Source organism: Pinus tabuliformis, chromosome 3_1, assembly GCF_031772625.1.
Source record: "Pinus tabuliformis cultivar Carrire ecotype Pingquan chromosome 3_1, CPIR1, whole genome shotgun sequence".
NCBI classification, from domain to species: domain Eukaryota; kingdom Viridiplantae; phylum Streptophyta; class Pinopsida; order Pinales; family Pinaceae; genus Pinus; species Pinus tabuliformis.
Window position 1 is genome coordinate 311,680,515 of NC_142301.1, and position 8,098 is coordinate 311,688,612.

General features: G+C 38.1%; 1 pseudogene; it reads left to right on the forward strand.

The window, feature by feature from the left end:
• Positions 1-5,437: 5,437 nt before the first annotated feature.
• On the forward strand, positions 5,438-5,917 carry LOC149187028 (signal peptide peptidase-like 2 pseudogene; annotated as a pseudogene).
• Positions 5,918-8,098: the final 2,181 nt, after the last annotated feature.

Genomic DNA, 8,098 nt, shown 5'->3' on the forward strand with positions numbered 1-8,098 from the left:
TTCCTTGAGTTGTTGCTTCAGCACATGCAACTCCTTCTCTATTCCGTTCTCTGCCTTCGCACGATCTTGATGTTGCGCTGTCACCTCATAGCCTCAGTCTCCAAAGTTGCTTTCATCATAAGTGGATCTACTTGAGCTTGCAACTTTCTTCCACCTCTGTGTTGTTAGAAACCTTCCTCTTGCATTCATTGCGTGCATGTGTGCTTCCTTCTGCTGCTACTAATGGTGCTGCTTGTTGTAATTTTGCTGCCATATTATCTTGATGTCCTTGTCTACAAACAACTTGATGTATTCATAGGTAGGCGAGCTCATAGACACTTGCTTGGCTGTAAACCCCGTTGTGATCTCAACAATGTCCTTTGACTCTGCTCTCCTGAAGGCCATTGTACTTATGTTGCTGAGAGACAGATGAACACCTTCGATGCCAGGAGACATAGCAGCACTCATGGCAAGTAATCTGTCAAATGAAAATGAAAACAAACTTGAGGACTGACTTGCAACATATCTGTGTGATTGATCGTGAAGGTTGCGCAATTTCCACTGGGAGGTCGGGAGTCTGACTGCCAAAACTGTGCAAGGTACAGTCCAGGCTGTTAGGAGGTTGATAGATTTCTGGAACTGTGCAATGCACATTCCAGCCTGGCTTGCTGAGGACTGAAGCTGCACAATGCAAAATTTCAGTCAGGAGTGACATGCAACGAACAAACTGCATTACGCAGTTTCTGGGGCTAGCAGGACACTGCCTTCAAGAATTGCTCAATGCAAGTTTGGAAGTTAGTGTTGGGCCAGACTTGCACAATTTCTAGAGGCAAGGCAGAGCCTTCGCTTTCAGAAATGCACAACGCTAGCTGGGCAGGGCATGGTTCGGTCCAAGGCAACCCAGAACGGCCGACCGGTGACTAAAAACATGAGAAGTATGGATGCATGGTGAGATGAGTGTAAACAAGGTTGAATGATCATTCATGCAAACAATAAGTGCATGATTCATAAAACAAGAAAGCATGCATGTGTGCGAAGCGAGTCGCCTCAATGATGACCGTTCGTGAAAAATAGTGTCATGCATGAGACATCAGTGAGATGCGAACGAACACTGAAACAATGCTTCTACAATATAACATACATCAAAATGACAACAAGCACTCACTGAAATCAAGTAGACAACACTCATATGAAGCGAAACATAAAAAGCGATAGAAACGCAGTGTGAGACATGGAAAGCAGGCTTACCTCGAAACACTTGAGCTGAATGTGCTGACGACTCCTAGATGCAATGTGGGATGTTAGAGATGCAAGGTTGATGTGAGGAATGAGCTCTGTAGTGTCCGATTGATGAGTTTTGATAAAATTGAGGTTGTGACGTGCATGCCACAAATCTAGGAAAAGCGACACTTGGCGAGAGGTTTCTGAAATGATCCTTGCATGTAACCTCCAATTGCCAACAATATATCCCTGAATCAAGGGATGTCTTTTGCATGTTTCTTTTGCTATTCCAGGAAAAAGAATCCCATGCATGCAAGTCAAGTTTTCTCAGTCCCGGGTGGAACTGGTCAACTCAATGGTACATGCAATAGCTTGTCAGCTGAGGGGAAAATTTGCGCATTTCTTGGAGGGAGCTGGGCTGGCTGCCCAGAAGGATTGCAGAATTTTTGGGCTGAGCAACTGACTGCTTCCTAGAACTGCACAATTTCTGGGTTGAGCAGTCCTGCTGGGAGAGATTGCGCAATTTTCCCAGTGAAGGGTGATAGGGAGATTTGCGCAATTCTGGAGCCCAGCAAGTTGCCAGACAGGATTGCACAATTTCTGGAAGGAAGGCTGGTTCCCCTCTAAAATTGCGCAATTTCTTGAGGGAGTTTCTCATCCTACAACTGGACCAAGTCCGGAGAAACATCCTGTGAGGGGGATGCAACAATCTATCATGCACAGGCTAACAATCTGCTACAAAACCACTGAAGCTTATGTACTTGACAGTGAAAGACATCATGCTGAGGATGGTTGGTAGGGAGGCTCCAAAACGAAGCTAAGGAAAAATTTTGGAGGGTGTTTGTAGCCATTACAACACATCCTAAACAAACTTTCTACAACAGTTTCATCTCAAGTCCCATATATTTTGGTTTTCTTCTAAGTTTACGAAACCCCCGGGTTGACAAATTAAATGACAGGGATTTAACATACAATTAAATTGCCCTACATTTTGGCGCTGTTGCCGGGGAAGCAAACTTAGATGTAACTAAGTTAAGAGGATTGTTTAGGAAGCATTTTCATTTAGGGTCATTTTTATTTAGGCTTAATTTCATTTACACATTTTTATTTAAGTTTATTTGCATTTGCATATAGAAAACATAGAAATAAAACACAAATAAAAAACCCTCATTCACTAATATATATATATATATATATATATATATATATATATATATATATATATATATATATATATATATAACATAATAAAAATCCAATTGCAACAACAAGATCTGAAGAGCTTTGTGCTATGATAGTTGAAGAAGATCAAAAACCTAAAGATCACATTCAAATTTGGTCTCAACTAGTCATTAGGCTACAATTTTTAACATCAAATCTTCATGATCATGTCCAAGAATTCACTAGGGTTTATTTTTCAAACTTGGATATGAGTTTACTCATGATCTTGTTATGCAAATGGATGCATTGGAAATTCTCTTATAGATATAAGCCTTTCAGATTAATCACATAGTTAGGATTTGTTCGATGTTTCGAACCAACTAATGTGGTTCATCCTCAGGATAAGGTGAGAAATCAATCGATCAGAAGGAATAAATAGCATGGATGCATCATTGCCCAGATATAGCCGTTGTAATGGCTAGTTTTCAACGACTATATCTGGGCAACGATGCATCCATGCTATTTATTCGTTTTGATCGATAGATTTCTCACCTTGTCCTAAGGATGAACCACATTAGTTGGTTTGGAACATCGACCAAATCCTAACTATGTGATTTATCCGAAAGACTTCTATCTACATTATGGATCACAAAAGTCTTTGATCTAACAATTCTCTTATACTTAAGAGAAATTTTGATTTCGTTTTCAATAGAATACGACTAACAAATGAAAACAAGTTTTTGTGATTTTTAGGATAAATTTGCAATTTTGTGGTGTAGTAAGAACCACCCATTTACTAACCCTTGGTAGGAAAATTGCAATAAAACAAACGATTGTGAACAAGGAGCACAAGCGAAGATTAAAGAGCGATAATTTCAGGTGTGAGATCGATTCTTCTCATTTTATTTTCTGAATCCAAATTTTAAAAAAAACGATTAAAATCTTGAGCATTCTCTCTAGTTGTGCTTTGTGTGACTTGGGAGATAAGAAAAGAACAATTTTTACGTTAGTGTATAATAAAACAAATAACTAAGATAGAATTTTATTTTCTTTTAGTTTAAAAAAAATAAAAAATAAATAATATAAGAGAATGGTTTCAACTGTGTGGACAGGCATCCACCATTCACTTGCCAATTCATAGCCATTTGGATCATCACCAGGTGGGTGAAGAATAGAAATGCAAACACGTCCATCTGGATAAAACATTTGTATGCCACATTTTTGATGTAAACTTGACTGTTGGTGGTGGACTGTGTGGATAATTAGGTGGAATATTCATGATCACATTATAATATCCACCTTCATAGATTGTATCCAAAGGTCCAATAATTGTTACATTCCATTCAAAAACATTGGAGTCATCTACAAGTCCAACTGAGAAATTGTCCAATAGATGCCTTGACAGTTCTTTGAGTTGTCTTTTTAGCAAAAGATTTTCTTGGCAATCTCCCATTCTAGACATCTGCAAAGTATTATGAATAAATTCATCTAAGGAATCGAGTTGCTTGGCGGACCAGCCCCTTCTCTCCAAAGTGGGCACTGATTACTGCTCCTCATATTTCGAACAACATATGCAGCCCGAATACCCGCAAAGATCTGTTTAACAAGACCAACTACACTGCTAGCCTGAGCCAGGGAATTATTTGAGAAATTCCAAAGCTTTATGCAGTTGATTGCAAATGACAACAAATGACTTCTGTGCATTCTTGACTCCACTGGAGGAATCCAAATTTGGGGGGTTCTGGATATGCCCAAAATATCAGTTACGGAAATGTGATAATGAACAACATCTCCAATCCAAAATCAAATTCTGTGGTGGCATTAATTTTTTTTTTAACACGTTGCTAAAGGTTGATCCGCATGGCAGAGATCACGGATCCATATCTTTGTCGCTTGATTTGTGATTCAATTTCTAATTTTTGGAAGAGAAACTCGGCATACTCAGTGGTGGATCTTCCTCGTTTGGTTTTTTTTTTGTTATTGGTGTAGCTGTGGATCCCGTTGTAATGGAATATCTGAACAAAGTGGGCGATACCTAGCTCCAAGCTGTGTCTTTCCCCAAGATCAGGCCTATCAAGGTGTATCCCTTTGACATGGACTATGCCTACCTAATAGGGTGAGGTGAAAAAAAACCAAAGATGGCGTGTCGTGGTTAATGCCCTACAAAGTGCACGATGAGATCAATTTAGAAACACATGCCTTTAACCGATATCGTTTAGATTATTTGAAGAGGCAACCATTTAAGTTGTTAACAAATTGATGCCTATAGCTCTAACCACTAAAGATACGTTTTAACATGCCTACTCTAACTCTTTATTTATGCGCCGGACTTTGTTATGCAATTAAAAAAGAACACACATATTCTTCCTCACCTTCGATGCAAATTTTTCGAGTTATTGGCCTTACAATGAGAAGGAGGAATTCTTATATTGATTCATTGCTTGACCCATATTTCATGAGTCTGAGTAAAGATCCTGATCAGAGGGGTAAAGAACAATAAAAATAATTTGCACAGACACAAGCTGGTTGAAGCTATGCCAAATGGTTGGGGCTTTATTGATTTCAAAATCTATGAAGGCTCTTTAATCAAGCCAACCCCATCGTGTTACTGAGAATGGAAACAACAACAAGACCAAAACCTGAAGGAATCTTTATTGATGGTGAGAAAAGACTATACCTCATCAATGAAAATCCTGAATAGAGCCTAGTGTGTCTAACTGTTCCTAGCATGATTTCCTTTCATCAAGCTATGACACAAGGCAATTTGATATAGGACCTCCAAGGGGAACGATTACGGGTAGATTACCTGCTGGATTAAGCAGTCTTCAAACACTCTAGGCTGGGGTGGGAAGCTATGCATCTCTTCAACCATATGCAACAACATATGATCTAACGAGTGAATTTGATATCGGGTTGCCTGGTGGTCATTTGAATAGTCTCGTGCTGCCCATAGCTTGATTCAAACTTATATGTTGACTGGTCAAGGCCAACAGTCTCATGTGACTTCTCGAGCATATTAGTCCTGCTTTATGGCTGGATGATGGATTCTCATTTATAATTTCCTAGGGTTGTTGTAATGTGCCTACTTTTACTCTTCTCACAGGCTGGACTGTGTAGCGACATTGTTCATGATGACAAACATCCTAAATATCCCGGCTATGAAAACAAATTCGTATTGGTGAAACTTCAGACATGGATAAATGGCAGTGAGGGGGAAGAATATGTTGGAATTAGTGCTCAGTTTGGTACGCCTGTGGTATCAAAGGAGAAAGCTGCGAACAAGTCTCGTCTTGTCCTAGCTGACCCCTATGATAGTTGCACCACCCTAAGAGAAAAGCTTCCCGGAGAGGCTGCTTTGGTGCATCAAGGCAATTGCACTTTCACAACAAAGGCCAAGTTTGTACAGGCAATTGGTGCTGTAGCTATGCTTATTATAAATGACAAAGAAGAGCTTTATAAGATGGTGTGTGCACCAAATGATGCTGCATCAGACATAAAAATTCCTGTTGTTATGTTGCCAAAGACTGCAGGTGCAAGTCTCCAAAAAAAACGTTGAAGGAAGGTGGAGCAGTTGGAGTAGTCATCTACTCACCTGATCTCCCATTGGTGGATATTGCGGAAGTTTTTTTTCTATGACTTATAGCTGTGGGAACTATTCTGTGTGCTTCCTTTTGATCATCATGTAATGTTAGAGAGGCATGCAACGCGTACTGCAAGTCATTAAAGGATGATCCAGATGCTTTTGTCATTGAAGAAGATAGTGGGGATAAGGGTGTGGTTGATATCGGCACAACATCTACAATTCTTTTCGTAGTGATTGCATCATGCTTTCTGATTCTCATACATAGTAACGATCTTTGAAGCCTCCACCCAAATCTAAAGAAAAAATGAGCAGTGTTGTTTGGGAAGCTTATATCCCATGTTCTGGAGCTTTTGATTTAAGTATGACAATGAGTGGGGTTACAGTTCACGAGTGGTAGATCTAATTGTACATATGGCCATTTTCGACTTAGGATTCTTTGCTTTTTTTTTTTCGAGATTCTTACCATCTGATTCATCTGAAGAAGAAACATGTGTTTTCATTTAGATTTATCAAGTTTTATTTTGATTTCGAGAGTCAACATTTAGAGAGTCTGCAATTTGTTTGTCAACGAAAATGTCCTTTCGTAATTATACAAACAATTATGGCACAAGAATTTCTATACATGATCATAATATTTCTTTGAGTCTTGCAGACAGAGCAACAAACAAGACTATGGCCTCAACATCTGAAGGTAATAAATTTCTGGAAATTTCTCCGTTGTTTTAATGCAGATCAAAAAAATACTTTGCCTTTTTAATAAAATTTGTTTACTGCATTTTCCAGTGTATTTGCTCATTTTTCTGGAGAAGGTACTGATTAATTCAAAAATTGGACTGATTAATTGTTCATAAAAAATGCATAAGCTGTGTATACCTAACTGTCCATGCAAGATTTTTAGATGCAGGAAATGCGCAATTCTGCAGCTGAAAAACAATTCTGTAACTAAAAAAACAATTTTGCAACTATGTATTCAATTCAATGATCTATTTGTTGACAATGCATTCTAATTAGAAATTCATAATCAGCATTCCATATCATCTGCCTACTTCATCTTTCACATCAACATCATGTTGCCATGTCACACTCACGCATGACTATTTTCATTGTTTCACAAAAATTTCAAATAAGCATAACTTTCTCATACGACATCGGTTTTTGATGATTCAAATGTTGTTGGAAATATCTTGACGAGATCTACACAATGAGAAATCTTTCATCATAATTTGAAACAATAAAATAATGAAGAAATTTCTGACAAGACATGACAGGTAACCTAAGGCACTAGTTTCGAAACAGGTAAAAATTCATTTGATTTTCTTTCCTGAATTTGTTTTATTAGTACCAATTCTCAATTTTTTTTTTCCCTGTAAATGACATAAATAGAGAGATTGATCACCTATCTCTTTTGATAATCTTACATTTCATTGCAGAAAAAGTACTAAATTTTTTTGCAGGTTCCAGGAAGATAAACATATGACCACAAGAAAACAATGTCTCTTAAAGACCACATTTATTAAGAACACGATCAGAGCAACATCAAATATGAAATATCCAAGCATGAGAACATGATTTTGGATAAAGAATGCAAAATCAGATCCATCACAACATTTCAAGACCTTTCATATACTAGTCTTACCATTGCATTCCCACTTATTCAGTTAATAAAATATTCATCTCATTTTCCTTCACAGTCATCATACTTTCTTGCCTCTCTTTCACTAACCTATAACCCAAAAATAAAACCATTAAGCTCCCTTACAAAACTGATTCATTTCTTTTCCTTTTCATTTTGTCAAATAGACCTTGATCCACTGCAAATTTTTCATCCATATTCCTTCAAAATCATTGTTTTATGCTCGCGTTAGATGATGGAGGATTCATTAAGGCCTCCCTTCTAACAAGTCTTGTCCTATCGACATCAGCACATTATCTAGGTTCAAGGCTAGAGTCTTTATTAGTACCTTGAGGCTTGTATGCATTAATGACAATTTCTCTCACTGACAATCATGGGAATACATCAATGTCCCTTGATCATTGGATCTTGCAAGTGGCTCGACATCAACTCATCTATTCACACTTCGCAAGATGTACTTAGGTACCTTGGCACTCATTGACATTAATGGTGAGTTTGCCTCGCATTGGTTAATGACATTC